At 42.5% G+C, this 16,674-nt stretch overlaps 1 long non-coding RNA gene across 1 annotated transcript in view; it reads left to right on the top strand.

Moving 5' to 3' along the window:
- LOC307210821 overlaps positions 1-16,402 on the top strand; it is a 57,649-nt gene extending 41,247 nt beyond the window's left edge. Inside the window, exon 3 of the long non-coding RNA XR_013836153.1 lies at positions 14,430-16,402. This is a non-coding gene — a long non-coding RNA (uncharacterized lncRNA). The remainder of the gene's footprint in view (positions 1-14,429) is intronic.
- Positions 16,403-16,674: the final 272 nt, after the last annotated feature.

Below are 16,674 nucleotides of genomic sequence, written 5' to 3'. Positions count from 1 at the left end.
GCTCTGGCCAGAGCAGCGATGTCACGCTGGCCACGTGACCCGGAAGTGTCTCCGGACAGCGCTGGCCCCTGGCCTCTTGAGTGAGATGGGCGCACAACCCCAGAGTCTGTCAAGACTGGCCCGTACGGGCAGGGGTACCTTTACCTTTACCTTATCTCTTTATCGACCTGGCTGTACTGGCTGCAAATTTGTTTACTGGCCCAATTCAGAGTGTTAGTTTTGGCCTATAAATCCTTAAATGGCTCAGGACCACAACACCTCAAGGATAGCCTCTCCCCATAAGAACTGACTCAGACCCTGCCATCATCACCTGGGGCCCTTCTTCATGTGCCTGCTTCACGAGAGGTCCAGTGGGTGGGAACATGAGAAGGGGCCTTTTCTATGGTGGCTCCCCATTTGTGCAATGCTCTCCCCAGGGTGACTTGCCTGGCACCTTCATTACAAATCTTTAGGCACCAGGTGAAAACATTCTTCTTCTACTAGACGTTTGGCTAATTAAACAAATGATGTGCTTTTAAACTTTGCTTGTGTGGGGTGTTATTATTTTGTTTGTTATTATGTTATGCATTTTTGTGTTCTATCTTGTAAACCACCCTGTGATCCTCAGAAGAAGGGCAGTATAGAATAATAATAATAATAATAATAATAATAATAATAACAACAACAGTTCAAAAGAATCCCATGGTCAACCATATCAAAAACCACTGAGAGAGCAATAAGGTTGTACTCCCCATGTTTCTTGGACCCAGTCCAATTCTTTCTCTAAACAGTGTCTGAACCCTAAATTTAATAAATAATAATAATCTAAAGCAGGCTGCTGTTTTAGTTGCACTGGGGAAAACATTCAGGTGTCTCCTACATAACTAATTAGGTATTCAGGGAAAGACAATTTAGACTGTAGAGACTGCAAGGAGGGAAGATTTGAGTGTGCCTAGTACTTCTTCCATATCTTTCAAAGCAACTGCATAGGGCTGCTAATTTGTTTTAGAAGGAGATAACGCTCATGAAATAGTTTGACCCTAAGCATTCCCACGATTGTCTATATTGCATTGCTCTTGTGCGTAGTGAAACCTCTCACATTGCTTGGATTACCTGGTTAGCCACACAGAATATTCAGCTGATCAGAGAAACAAACAATGTGCATTTCAGCTTCTGTGAGGAAATGAGAAATTGTCAGTTTGGCTGGGGTTAAAACTCCAAACAGAGGCAGGCTAAGGGCTGGGAAGAGGTCCTTGGATATAGAGACGCAAAGGGGCAGGGAGCTCAAAGGCAGGGAAGGTGAAGGAAAGTTCCAGAATCAACTGAGTATCTGAAGGAAAGGTAGGTGGAAAATGATATTTAAAGGAAAGGAAAGAGGAGGCAGGAAGCTGCAACAAGAAGTGGGCTTTCAAGGAGGGAACACACACAACTGAAGCTCAGGAGAGGCTGGATTTCCTCAGAGGGAAGAAGACAGGAAGACTGCAGAAGGTGGGCCAAGAGAATGAGTGGCTATGGGAATGGGATAAAGTGTACAATAAAAAACAATGCTTGGTGGAGATGTGAAGAAGGAGGCAAGTGGAAGTGAGGAGAAAGCAGGATAGGGACAAAACTGGAAAGCTGAAAGGAGCTGTGTCCCACAGGTAGGAAGTAAGTCACCAAGAAAATGAAGCTGTGAAACGTGGGGACTCAGCTAGGAAGCCAAGGGGGCATGAAGTTTGCTAGGTAGAGGTAAATCAGGCAATTAATGGCATGAAGTTTGCCTTGGAAGAGGTAAATCAGGCAGTTAATGGCTTTTATTTGGGGGTGGCGCTGTGGTCTAAACCACTGAGCCTAGGACTTGCCGATCAGAAGGTTGGCGGTTCGAATCCCTGCGACAGGGTGAACTCCTGTTGTTCGGTCCCTGCTCCTGCCCACCTAGCAGTTTGAAAGCATTTCAAAGTGCAAGTAGATAAATAGGTACCACTCCAGCGGGAAGGTAAACAGCGTCTCCGTGCGCAGCTCTGGTTTGCGGCTTAGTCATGCTGGCCACATGACCCGGAAGCTCTCTGTGGACAAACGCCGGCTCCCTTGGCCTATAGAGCGAGATGAGCGCTGCAACCCCAGAGTCGTCCATGACTGGACCTAATGGTCAGGGGTACCTTTACCTTTACTGTTGCGGTAGCATTGTGGCCTGACTGTTTTGAAGGACCAGAATAAAACCCCCAAAGCCATGATGGATTGCATGTGAAATAGATTTGAACTAACCAGCTATTTACTTGGCTTATTGTCAAACCGGTGTTCTACGTCACAATCTTTATCTGTCCCCAAAAGATCTTTATGGGGCAGGTTCTGAGAGTGCCGATTTTACAGGGAAAGAGCTGAGGTTGGGACAGCAACTGAGCCAGGGCCATGCGGCAAGTCCTAATGGCCAAGCAAGGATTTGACTGCCAGAACAAATCCAGGGGGTAGATTTCACCAAACAGAAAAGACTGGAGATTCCACAGGCAGATGAGGACTGAAATAGATGAGGCTTTGCCGGGGGGGGGGGGGGTGTGTGTGTGGAATCAAGCCACTTTTCAATGCTCTTCAATGATCATCCGTATATTTGCATTTTGAATGTATTATATTATTAGGCACGGACTCGGGGCACAATTGGCATCTGCAGTGGGTTAATGGACTTGCTGGTTGCATCCAGAATGATAATAGCAAAGGCATGTGCAAGGGTAAACCGGCAGCTGCCAACACACACACACACACGCACACACAAACACTCACACATACTTTGTGCTCTGCTCTAAGCTTCAGCGAACCATTATTCTGAGCAGCCAAAGGTCAAATAAACAGTACTGTTTCTCTGCACAGTGTGTACATGTGTCTGCCTGCCAGTGTGTGCACAGGGCAGGGTGTGCACCTTTAGGTGGCACAGCTGGGATGAGGTCAGTATCACGCACGTGTTAGAATCATAGAATTGCCGAATTGGAAGGGACCCCGAGTATTGCTAGTTTGTGACTGATTCTGCCTTCTCTTTTGAGAGATTTGCTGCCTTCTGCTCTTGAGCTGGCTCGGGCGATATATTGAACGGCCCTGTGATCCTAAGTACGTGATGCCAGAAAAAATGTTGTGTTGTGGATGCAGAGTGTTGGATAGGAAAGCCTGCATTTTGAGGCAAATCAACCTAGTTTGTGCTTTTCGAAACAATACACCAACTGAAAGAAAGCCATCCTTCAACATTCACACTGCTCTGAATTTTGCAAAGCAGTTCTCTAGCCAAAGTAATGTGTACTAAAATGCATATACCAGGCTGAAGTGTTTATAAGAATGCATTATATCGGGGGAAATTGGCTGGCAAAAATGGGTATATTAGGGGAAATCTGCAGAGAAATCTGCATTAAAATGCTGATGAATTTGCATGATTACCTTTTTTTTAAAAAAGGGTGATATTTAACTCACTTTCACTCAGTAGACACATTGAAATTAATGAACATGATTTTAGGTTTGCTCATTTCAATTTCTGAGAATACTGTAAGTTTACTGTGAGTAAAACTTTGTTGACTTTCACCCAATATCGCAAACTGGTGTGTAAGTGCGTAGAACTGAACTTAACACTGGGAGAATGAGAAACCCAAATTGACGGATCCACTTATTCCTAATGTTGAGGGAGGGATCCAACCCTTACAAAGTCATGAAGCTCACTGGTTGGCCAAAAGTCAGACACAATGGGCAGAATTCAGTGTCACGTTATTACAAATGTTTCGTCTGTTGGTACGACTGCCCCATCGGTTGCACATCTACAATAAGCTGAAAGATGTAGGACTGATGGACATGCCTTTCTCTAACTTGCAGTGGTAGTTTTCTAGAAAAAGAGGTGCTGTAACTCACCATGAACACACCCTTTGTTCTCTTATAATGACAATGGAGCCCACCTGAGAGGCGTTGGAACTGAATTCTGGTGAATTCGGGCAGAAAAAAGTCCTGCTTGTAAGTGTCCTTTTGACAATAAAGACTTAATTCCTCACTCTGGACCAGACTTCCTCAACCTCGGCCCTCCAGATATCTTGATACTACAATTCCCATCATCCCTGACCACTGGTCCTGCTAGCTAGGGATCATGGGAGTTGTAGGCCAAAAACATCTGGAGGGACGAGGTTGAGGAATCCTGCTCTGGACATTCCTTGCCTGACAGCGGTGTGACACCCAGCGTGGTCAAGCATCGTGGGAGTTGTAGTCCAACAACAAAACATCTGAAGGACATCTGATTAGGGAAGGCTGCCTTAGAGGAAGGTGGGATTAAAATGTAATCAATATTTAGAAGGTCTTTTTTTTAATTAAAGTTTTTTCCATGAGATTTTACTCTATGCTGTTTATAATTAAAAATACATGATAAAATAGAAGGTGACTTCTATCAAAACCAATAGTTTCTAGGAATAAACAGTGCTTTCTTTTCTTAAAAAATGTTTAGGGGTACTCTGATTTTATTGAAATACTGCCTCTCAATGAGGCCAAACCTAGATTTGCAAAATGTTTAGGGGTATGCGTACTCCTATGTCCCTCCCAGAAAAAAGCACTGGGAATAAATATTTTGAGTTAAGATGCTAAGATGCAGCTCTGATTTACATAGCAAATTGATATGACTGTTTTTAATTGTCCTTCCCTCTTCCTCTCTTTAGCTTGCCTTCTGTCCCCTTGTCCCCCCTGCGGGGAACAGCAGATGAGTCGTTAAGGAACTAAAATGCTCTGGTAACACAATTTTTCCTCTGGCTATGGAAGTAAAAGTAAGGCGCTATGAGGAAACTGGGTGTAACTGCAAAGCTGGGTGTGACTTTCTTGGAAATCTGGGACAATGAGAGCGCTTGTAGCCCAGGTGCCTGTAGTAGCTCTCGGAATGAATAGCTGCAATGGGTGTATTGAGGCTTATTGGTATATTGGATGCCTCATTTTGAGAGTAGAGTCTAAACAGAAACATTTGTCATAGCCAAACATAGCCAAGGGCTTTCCCCCACCAAGCCTCTTCACACCTGTTGGAGTCATTGCAGCACCTATGTGATCCTCACCACAGTGCACAAACCCCTGTGTTGCAAAGAGTACGTCAGCAAAGTTTAGGCAACACGATGACCATGTCCATACGCAATAAACAATCTTTATGGAATGCCTTCAAACTATAACAAGTACAAATTGAATCTGAACAGTGAACAGTGATTCCGGATATTGACCACTGTTGGACATCATAATTGCTGAATATACAAAGCTTCACAGCTAGTCTTTCATCGTACAAAGTCTGGTAAGGTAAAGGTAAAGGAACCCCTGACCATTAGGTCCAGTCGTGACCGACTCTGGAGTTGCGGCGCTCATCTCGCTTTATTGGCCGAGGGAGCCGGCGTACAGCTTCCGGGTCATGTGGCCAGCATGACTAAGCCGCTTCTGGCAAACCAGAGCAGCGCACAGAAACGCAGTTTACCTTCCCGTCAGAGTGGTGCCTATTTATCTACTTGCACTTTGACATGCTTTTAAACTGCTAGGTAGGCAGGAGCAGGGACAGAGCGACAGGAGCTCACCCCATCACAGGGATTCAAACCACGACCTTCTGATCGGCAAGTCCTAGGCTCTGTGGTTTAACCCACAGCGCCACCCGCATCCCACAAAGTCTGGTACCTCGCTTCATTTAAAGATCTTCAGAGACTTTGAGACTAAAGTTTCAATTTGTACTTGTTATAGTTTTTTTTTTAATAAAATATTTATTAAGATTTTGCATAGTAAAACAAATATTCGACAGAAACATTAAAACACAATAAAAAGCATATGCGAAAAAAAGAAAAAGTAATAAGAAAGAACAAAAAAAAACAGAGAAAAAATAAGAATCTAGTTTTTTACTTACTATCTTTATAACCCTCTTTCCTGACTTCCTCACATCTCCCTTTTCTGTGTTCCCCTTTACACAATCAAATTCTGCAATTCCTTACCCTCTTTCCAATCTTATTTAATATTATACATTTCAACCTATTATGTCTTCGGTTTTCCTTTCCTTTTAAATCCATTTATCACATGTTCTTTATAACTTAATCCCTTATATCATTTATTTAGCTTTGACATAATTTTATGTTTTTCTTAAAACATTTTTGCATATTTCTTTTTACTATATCACTGATGCCATATTATCTTTATATCCAACATCTTTTTAACATTCAAACATTTTACAATGTTTTTGGAGATATTCTTTGAACTTCTTCCAATCCTCTTCCACCGACTCTTCTCCCAGGTCTCGGATTCTGCCAGTCATTTCTGCCAATTCCATATAGTATATCACTTGCATCTGCCATTCTTCCAGAGTGGGCAAATCTTGTGTCTTCCAATGCTTTGCGATGAGTATTCTTGCTGCGGTTGTTGCATACATAAAGAGTGTTCTATCTTTCTTTAGCACCAATTGGCCGACAATGCCCAGAAGGAAGGCCTCTGGTTTCTTAGGAAAGGTATATTTAAATACCTTTTTTAGTTCATTATAGATCATTTCCCAGAAAGCCTTAACCTTTGGGCATGTCCACCAAAGGTGAAAGAATGTTCCCTCAGTTTCTTTACATTTCCAACATTTATTATCAGGCAGGTGATAAATTTTTGCAAGCTTGACTGGGGTCATGTACCACCTATAGATCATTTTCATAATGTTCTCTCTTAAGGCATTACATGCCGTAAACTTCATACCGGTGGTCCACAACTTTTCCCAGTCAGCAAACATAATGTTATGACCAATGTCCTGTGCCCATTTAATCATAGCTGATTTAACTGTTTCATCCTGAGTATTCCATTTCAACAGCAAGTTATACATTCTTGAAAGAATCTTAGTTTTAGGTTCTAACAATTCTGTTTCTAGTTTCGATTTTTCCACCTGGAAGCCTATTTTTTTATCCAAGTTAAAGGCCTCTCTAATTTGATGATAGTGTAACCAATCTCGCACTTTATCTTTTAGTTTCTCAAAACTCTGCAATCTCAATGTATCTCGATCTTGTTCTAATATCTCCCAATATTTCGGCCACTTGGCCTCCATATTGAGTTTTTTCAAAGCCTTAGCCTCCATAGGTGATAACCACCTTGGGGTCTTGTTTTCCAATAAGTCTTTATATATTGTCCAGACATTAAACACAGCTTTCCTGACATTATGGTTTTTGAATGCTCTATGTACTTGTTATAGTTTGAAGGAATTCTATCAAGATTGTTTATTGCGTATGTACGTGGTCATCGTGTTGCCTAAACTTTGCTGACACAGTGCACAAACCACAGAGCAGGTGCACTGCATAAAAGAGCTGGCAGAACCAATACTTAGAAGGTGACTCATCCAAGCCAACCGGCTCACATGCCTCAGACTTAAGGGGGAAATAAAATCCCCATGGTCAATGGCCATGTGGCCTAGGGGGATCTTCCCTTTTGCCCCTCATGGTAATCTGGACAATTCCTCTACTGCAACACTTAGCAAACTGTCACTCACAGGCATAGGTTGCTCCTCATTATTTAGACGAACAGAGATGGCTACCCAAGATAGTATTTGGAGGCCAGAGGGGAGGAAACTTCCCCAACTCCAAGTTACTACAGCTGAGGCATATCTCTCTCTCTCTCTCTCTCTCTCTCTCTCTCTCTCTCTCTCATTATATATCCTTCATATAAATCTGACTTGAACCCTGTCTGTGTCAGGTATTTGCTCTTCTGAATGGAAGAGGCCATAGCTACTCATAGCTTAACCATCTCATTCCCCCTGTTGTCTCCCTGTGCCTGTTTTAAGATTGCAGGTCCCTTGGTGAAGGCACTTGCCCTGCTTATTTCTTGTAAAATGGCATGCATATAGACGGCACACCCTCCAACATTTCTCCAGTGAAAATAGGGACATCCTATTCTATTATTATTATTATTATTATTATTATTATTATTATTCCCCATCCACCTGACTGGGTTGCCCAAATCACTCTAGGTGGCTTCCAACATATATAAAAACATAATAAAACACTGAACATTTTTTTAAAAATCTCCATATAGGGCTGCCTTCAGATGTCTTCTAAACGTTGTATAGTTACTTATCTCATTGGCTCGGGGGTCGCATAACTCCATACCCTCCAACATTTCTCTGATGAACGTAGGAATGTCCTAAGGAAAAGTGGGACATTCTGGGATCAAATCAGAAACTGGGATGGCTTCTGTAAATCTGGGACTGTCCCTGGAAAATAGGGAGACTTGCAGGGTCTGAGATGGCACTGTGTAAATCACAGGTGGGGGACCCTCCAGGTCTCTCACACACTCTTGGGCCTCTTCCCCCAGCCACACAGCTCTGATAGTTTATGGGATGGCAATATATAAATACTGCTACAAGTAAATAATAGAATATCCCCTCCCCCCGGGCACACAGCCCTTTCCCCAGGCCATCGCTCTCCCTGGCTTTGCTTCACACCCCACCAGAATACTTTTGCTTGACTGGGTTGTGTCCTTGAACTCTGCTTCCCTGGATGGAGGAGAAAGGGGGTCTAGAGAAACGAGCCTTCTGCATGAAGGTAAAATTTACAGCCATTGCTCCACAGACATTTGCCTGGAAGGTTGTCCATAAGGCCACACTCAGCCTCGAAATGGTTCCCCACCACTGGTGTAAGTAAACAAGCCGGCCTGTGGACAGAAAGTACACAGAGAGCTTAGTAGGGACTCACAGCTCCATGTGAATACATCTGGCAACCCACATGTCTCTATAAAGGAGTTGAGGGACCTTGAACATTCTGTTGAGGGTTTCTCTATATCGACCCCCATCTTCTGTTGCTCTGTTGTCTACCCCATTAGGAAAACCATGGGAGCTTTTCTCAAAGTTGGCAGGAGTCATACCCCCTGAAATGGTAGCCTTAGCTGCATATTTCATCCAATTCTGTATCAAAATTAGAAAGTTATAAGTGTTTCCTTTGAATCAGGCCACTGGAGGCTTCCTGGAATTTTTTTGATATATGCTTTATTTACACACATATATACGGGTTGAGCATAGATGAATATGCATCTTAATCTCAAGAGATGTCGCAGACAGACTGCTCCAGATCGGCTTTCTATGGGATGTACCAGCACCAGAAAGCAACTCAGACTGTCTGCTGTGTCCTTTCCCCCATCCCCAACTCAATCCAAATAATAAAAAAGCACTTTCTGTTTTGTTTCCTGCTGAAATGGATCCCTGCATTAACACATTCTACAGGAGGGGTGGGGGACTATAAGCCCTGATTCCTACCTTCAGAAGAGCCTATCCAATGATAGAGAGATTCATAACAAACAGGCAAAGTGAGATGACCACCTCAGGTGCCAGGATCCACAGGGGCAGCAGACCCTGATGTAGATCTTCATTTCTCCCTTGTTCCTGATGCAGACCTTCACTCACTCCTTCCTCCCTGGCATGGAGGGTGATGCCATTTTGTGCTTCACCTCAAAATGTCTTCGGCTGCCCCTGTTAGCAAAGGGAAAATGCTTGGTCACTCTGCCAAAAGCTATCAAGATCAGCTCCTGTTGCAGGAAATTAAAATGGTGGCTCCAGGGGGGAAAGGGCTTGGGACAAGTTCTCAGAAGTCTCCAAAAGAAAGAGGCAAATAAAAAAATATATATCTCATGCTCAGTGTGGTTTAACAAAGGCCTTTGTTGAGTATGTATTTTAATCCCTTGATTCATAATTCTGAGAGCTGGCTTTATCTGTAATTCATAATTCTGAGAATAGCCCTGTGCTTTATGTATTATATAAAACAGATGGGGAAGGGGAAGGGAAATAATTGTAGCTCCACTCAAGTTACAAGCCATTTACTCTGGTTCATTTTGTACTACTCCCTGAGGTTCTCTCTGTACATTACCATGTTTTGGGGTAACTCTCTCTCTCTCTCTCTCTCTCTCTCTCTCTCTCTCTCTCTCTCTCTTTCCTGGTCAGTTAACACCTAACATGTTCAGCTCAGTTGGCATGGAAAGGATTATGTTATAAATTGGTTCTCCAAGTTGTCCTGGCTGGATTCCAAAGCCTATTTGTGGTTTCTTCCTAGTCTTAAAAATCTTGTTAGCTTCAGATAGTCATCATGGTGGCAGTACTTCTCCCTTCACAGAATCAGAGAACTGGAAGGGATCAGAAGGGCCTCGGGCTGAATCCACATCCCTAAGGGATTGACTATACAAAATGGCTAAATTTCCCCTAAAGATAAATGTCTGGGCAAATTTAGGAGATTGTTGTTTAGGTGAGATGGGTGAATTTTTTGAAGGAAAGCAGGAGGCAGAGTTTCTGTAAGAGCAGCAAAACCGGTTTTGGAGCACAGATTATCCCCAATTGATCAACCTACAGGATAGGAATAGGGAACCTCTTTGGCTACAGCTCCCATTATCCCTGACTATTGACCATCCATGGTTGGGGCATGATGGGAATTGGAGTCCAACAACTTCTTGATGGCCACATTCACTTCTTTCTGCTATAGCAGTGCAGGGGAACTTTTAGCCCTCCAGATGTTGCCGAACTACAATTCCCATCATTCCTTTTTTAATTTTTAATTTTTAATGAATTTTTTTTATTAATTTTCAATACAAATATACATATCTTCCATATCAAAATTTTCACAAATTATCTCTTTTGGACTTCCTTCAGCTTCTCTGCCAATCATCCATATCTACTTTTTTAATTACGCATTTCCTTAGTTTAGTATTGCCTTAAAATATACCCTTCCAATCAAATTTCTTTTTAACAATACTCCTCAAGTTTCACAAAGCTTCTTGAAACCCCACCAGCGTTGTTTGCTCATCACATATACTTTTCAGATACTCTACAAATTCCCCCCAGTCCTCGATGAACTTTTGGTCTCGTAGATATCTAATCTTCCCAGTTTATTTGTCCAGTTCTGCATAATCTATCAGTATCATTCTCCATTCTTCAAGCGTCGGCAATTCCTCCTGTTTCCATTTTTGGGCCAATAGTATTCTTGCTGCTGTTACTGCGTATTGGAAAAGTTTGCAGTCCTTTCTGTTTATTTCATTACTTACTATTCCTAAAAGAAAAGCCTCTGGTTTCTTTACAAATGTATATTTTAACATCTTTTTCAATTCATTGTATATCATCTCCCAGAAACTTTTCACTTTCTTACAATTACAATTCCCATCATTCCTGGGCCTTTGGCCATGATTGCAGTTCAGCAGCATCTGGAGGGCCAAAGGTTCCCCATTCTTGTGCTATATGATCTGTATTGCACTGTAAGGAGAGATTGATTGAACCCCTTCTCAAAGGTTTTTGAATTTCAAAAGGTTCCATGTGATTCAAGCAAATGAGCCAAGAAACATACTGCAAAGCACCCTTAGGCATTTTTGACCAACACCAATGACTGGGGTAGGATGAAGACTATTGATGCTTTCATACAGTGGTGTCCAAATTTTTTTCAAAGAGGGCCAGATTTGATGAATTGAAGGGCCATGAGGGCCGACCAAAGGGCCAAGCATAGTTGTTGAACTTTTTTTAGGATTGAAGTTGTTGAGCTTTTTTTATGATTTTACCCCAAAGTTGTTAAGTTGTTGAGCTTTTCTTTGGATTGAAGTTGTTGAGGTTTTTTTAAAAAGAATTTTACCCCAGGAAATAAACTGTCATAGAAGCCGGATTATACCCCCGAAATGGACTTTGAACATGCCTGCTTTAATATATCTCTGTCTTCCAGATCTCTGTTAATGCAGATAAATTTCAGTGGAAATTTTCAGTGGAAAATTCTTTTCCCACTGAATAGTCACAACCTGCCCCCATAGATCTTCAACTATCTGTGCTGTTAACTATTAAATATTGCAGGAAAGACACTGTACAGTGCTGCATAACCCAAAGCAAAGTTCTCTGCAGGTTATGAGCACCAAGGGTTTACAAGCATTCTTTTCATTCTCTGCAGATGTTTTGTGCAGAAAGTTCTCAAATAATTAGTGACAGTTTTTATTTTGCTCCATGCTCATAAAAGCAGCTTATACAAATCATAGACAACTTGGAGAAATTTGACCTGGCCAGCTCTTCCTTTCTACTTCCCTCTTAACATTTCTTTTCATTTTTGAGGCAATTTCCTCCTTTGAAATTAAATATGACTGTGCTGGATGCCTTTGACAACTTACTTTTGAAATATATGTTGGATTTGCCAGGGCCATTATCACTTAGAATCCAGCCAGGGCAACTTGAGAGAACCTGTTTGTAGCATACTTCCCTCCATGTCAACTGAACATCTTGAACCAAATTCTGGGCACCCCTCATTATTTTTCACAGATGTGAAATTGAAGTAGTGATGATGGGGCTAAAATGGTCTGGGCCAAATTCAGCTAAAAACTAGCACAATGTCTTCAGGAAACCATGTCTACATTGGCTTGTGGGCTGAGGAGAACCTATGTATTGCATAGGATTCTGTGTTCTGTTCTAGGCTATGAACTATGTGGCCTTTCTGATATTGGACTCCAACTCCCATCATCCCCATCCAGCATGGGTGAAATTCCATGTTGAATGTTATAGGTTTGTGTGGGTGGTAAATGTCTGGGCTCAGTAAACGTTAGAATTTAATTAGAGCTTGTGTGTTAAAATGGGATGACAGACCCATGTGTGTAATTGAGCTGTGTATTAGGCATTTCTGAAATTAGCATGTGATTAGGGTTAATTAAGGCAGACTGGTGCTAATTAATTTGGACTAATTTCTTTGGAGGTGTTAGTTTGGGGTAATGGGTCATTAACACAACAAGAGGATTAAAGGGAGAGGATACCTTCCTGTGTTAGAAAAGCCAAGAGTTCAGAACAGAGAGGGAGAAATAGTGAGGGCAGGAGTGTAGTTCAGAAGGTAGAGGTTCAGCAACAGATTTAGGAAGCAGCAGGTGGAGACAGATTATGGGGAGTGCAACTGATTCACCCACACTGGGCACCGAGCTGAGAGGGTGCCACAGGGGGTGGTGCAACAGTGGTGAGCAACAGAAGGTGGGAGTCAGGGGGTGCTGAATTTTGGCGTCACACAAGGTGCTGCTGATTTTTTTTTTCAAATTTCCAAATTTGATTTTGGTTTCCAAGGTGAATTATAAATTTTCCCCATTCCTTGTTAAAGTTTTGGTCTTCCTGATTTCTGATCTTTCCGGCCATTTTGGCCATTTCGGCATAATCCATTGACTTGATCTGCCATTCTTCTCTGATAAGGACTTCTTTCCATCTCTGGCCTAGCAACATCTGCGCAGCTATCGTTGCATAGATGAACAGTCTTTTCTGTTCCCTTGGAATTTCAGCACCTAAAATTCCTAATAGAAAAGCTTCTGTTTTTTTGTGTGTAAAAGTTATTTTAAACATTTTTTTCAGTTCATTATGTATCATTTCCCAGAATGCTTTTATTACCTCGCATGTGCACCACATATGATAAAAGGTGCCGTCTTTTTCTTTACATTTCCAACAGATGTTTGTACCTGTCTTATAGATTTTTGCCAACTTACTGGGAGTTAAATACCAATGGTACATCATTTTCATATAGTTTTATTTTAATGTACAACATGCCGTAAATTTCAAATCGGTTCTCCATAACTTCTCCCATGATGAAAACTGTATATTATAACCCCAAATCTCTTGTCCAGTGGCTGCTGAAATGTTAAAGCCCAAAGTCTGTCACTGCAGTGGACTGGAGAGAGGATGAGAGAGAGCAATGTTTGAGAGCAATGGGTGGAGTCTGTTAGGTTCAAGGCTGCTGTGGCTGTGGAAGAAGACAAAACCTCTTAGGGTAGGAATGCTGTGGACTTCTACGCCATAGTCTCTCTCTCTCTCTCTCTCTCTCTCTCTCTCTGTAGTTAGCATTCAAATGGCTGTCCCAAGGCATTTGGCTGCCTGAGGCAGGCAGAAGGGCAAATGCCACCTCCTAAATCAAAACATGTGACACCCAAGACCAGTATGGTTATTTTGGCAGCCTAAAGCAGAAAAGTATGTTGCTATTATTACGTTTCTATCCTGTCCTTAATCTGAGGATCACAGGGTGGTTTGCAATATAAAATCCCCAAAGTGACTCTCCCCGGAAGTAAAAATACAACAACAAATTAAACAGCAATATCCTGTCTATTCATGATACCCCAAAGGAGATGCCTGCAGTGGCTGTGTCTCACTCTGTCTAATAGTTGGGCCAGGCCTGTTGATGTGCACGTGTTCTGCTATGCAAACAGAATCCACAGGAAGCCCATGGGATTGGTACAAAGGAGAGAGTCCCTTAAAAAAAAATGCGGATAGGAGACTATGAAATGCAATTGTGTTAAAATGAAATACAACTGTATCAACCACAGCTTTGGGAGGCATTTTTGTCAGGGTGGTTTCATAACCAAAAACATGTACACTAGTATCATCAACGCAATGAACATCACATCTCATTTGTCCGTTCCTCCTCTGAATTACCCACCCTCTGCCTCCAGGCCTTTCCTGAATGAATCATTGGGTAAGGACAGCGCCTAATTCAGTTTTGTTCTTATTGCTCACTCTTCTTTAGGCTGATACCTTCTGGCATTCCTGCCGGCCACTGCCACAATGTACCCTCCAGAGGAGACAACTCACACACCTGGCCAGCCACAGCATGCCAAACCACAACTTGAAGAAAATAGGAGACATTGTGGTTCTGTCTGCTATTGTCTGGGAAAGTGCTACTGGGGACCTAAGTGATGTCTGTTTAAACATCATAATGCCCTAGAAAAATAGGTGCTGGTATTCACCATGAAGTAAGTGCCAAACTTTTTAACAACAAAAAAAGAGAGGTGCCAGTACAGCTTTACCCAGATAACCAGACATCAGATTTATCTTAGAAACAGAAAATCTGAACCTTACAGTTGCTCAAAGCTTCAGCCTCATTCTGCATGAGCTCTTTCTTAATACAGAGGGCAGCTGACTCAGCCATTCCAGTTTCAATTAAGAATAAAGTGCATTTCAGAGATCATAAAGTTCATTCACCTTTGCTGCTTTTCCCATATGCCTTTCTTTCTCGTGACAGCCAACATTTTTGACAGCTGCTAATTGCCAGGCACACCCTTTCCACTGTCATTTTATTAGGTGGCTTGTGATTCTTTGAGTCAGGTTTCCAAAGAGGAGTTGGCATAAATGCACATTCCAGTGGGGTTTAAGTTACCACTTTATCTTTGGGCATATTCAGTACCACAGGGCAGAATTTAGGAGACATCAGTTGTCTTAGCCATGCCCAACAAAGGCACCATGACTTGTGTGCAAGGCTGTTACTAAGGGTGCTCTGAGTGTCAGCCCACTGGAGAACCTAAGTGTCTTCTTCCCACTGGCCATGCTTCCTTCCACCCTGGTATCTTATCTGCTCATTGTGTAATAATCCAATATGGCCTGTTCCATCTACAAGCATGTTTGATTGTAGATAAACCTCAGATTGAGTTTACATATGTTGGGATTGGCCCACCAGACCTTGTTCAGCTCCCATCAACTCCAGCCAGCATGGACAAGGGATGATGGTATCTGGAGTCCAACAGCATCTGGAGGACCACAGGTTCCCAAGCTCTGATTGACACACTAAAGGTAAAGGGACCCCTGACCATTAGGTCCAGTCGTGACTGACTCTGGGGTTGCGGTGCTCATCTCGCTTTATTGGCCGAGGGAGCCGGCGTACAGCTTCCGGGTCATGTGGCCAGCATGACTAAGCCGCTTCTGGTGAACCAGAGCAGCGCACGCAAACGCCGTTTACCTTCCCGCCAGAGCGGTACCTATTTATTTACTTGCACTTTGATGTGCTTTTGAACTGCTAGGTTGGCAGGAGCAGGGACCAAGCAACGGGAGCTCACCCCGTCGTGGGGATTCGAACCGCCGACCTTCTGATTGGCAAGTCCTAGGCTCTGTGGTTTAACCCACAGCACCACCCGCGGATTGACACACTACTTGTTTTTAAAACCTGATCCTTTTCCTTAGAGCTCAGGGTGTTGTGGCAGCATTTCCCTCGTTTTGCTCTCAGAGCAACCTTGTGTTGTGAGTTCGACTGAGTGACTGGTCCAAGGTCAGACTGTGATTTACATGGCTGAGCAGGGATTTCAATGTCGTAGCTCCCTTCCATGCCAAGGCCCTGTGACTCCCTTGCCCCTGATGTGATAAATAACCAGACAAGACAGAACTCACCAGAACTCAGTCCTGGCACCTCTCAGGTAGGTGCCAGTGCCATTATAAGAGAACAAGGGAAGAGTCATGGTGAGTTCCGGCACCTTTCTCTAGAAAAATAGCACTGATTAAATCCATGCTTGACAGCTTACAACATGGGAAGGGTTGCTATACATCCAGAATTTCCCAGACATTGCAGGGATTCGGCCATCAAAAACAGTGTCTGGGCAGAAATCGCTTAAATGTCTGGAAAAATCCAGACATATGGCAACCTGTATCGAAAGTGTAGATTTTGGGAAATTTCCTTAAAAATTAAGCTAAAAAGAAATTTCCTTTAAAAAATCTCTGGCTAAAGCAACAACAACAACAACAACAACAACAACAACAACAACTCAGCACCTTTTGTGTCCGGATTTTCACTTTTTGAAACATGGCAACCCTAAACATGGAATTGCTTTACATAATTACAAATATAACAAAAATAGGCATAAACAATATATACACAACCAAATCGAGCAATTTCCACATTAAATCATAAGATCTAAAAATATAGATACAAAACAAATACTATCAATAACAGCAACAAATTCCTTCCCACCCCCACCCCAAACCCCTAAACAATTATCCAACTCAAG

The sequence above is a fragment of the Podarcis cretensis genome (genome assembly GCF_951804945.1).
Source record: "Podarcis cretensis genome assembly, chromosome: 2".
In the NCBI taxonomy this organism is placed as follows: domain Eukaryota; kingdom Metazoa; phylum Chordata; class Lepidosauria; order Squamata; family Lacertidae; genus Podarcis; species Podarcis cretensis.
This window is presented reverse-complemented; position numbering and strand designations above follow the sequence as displayed.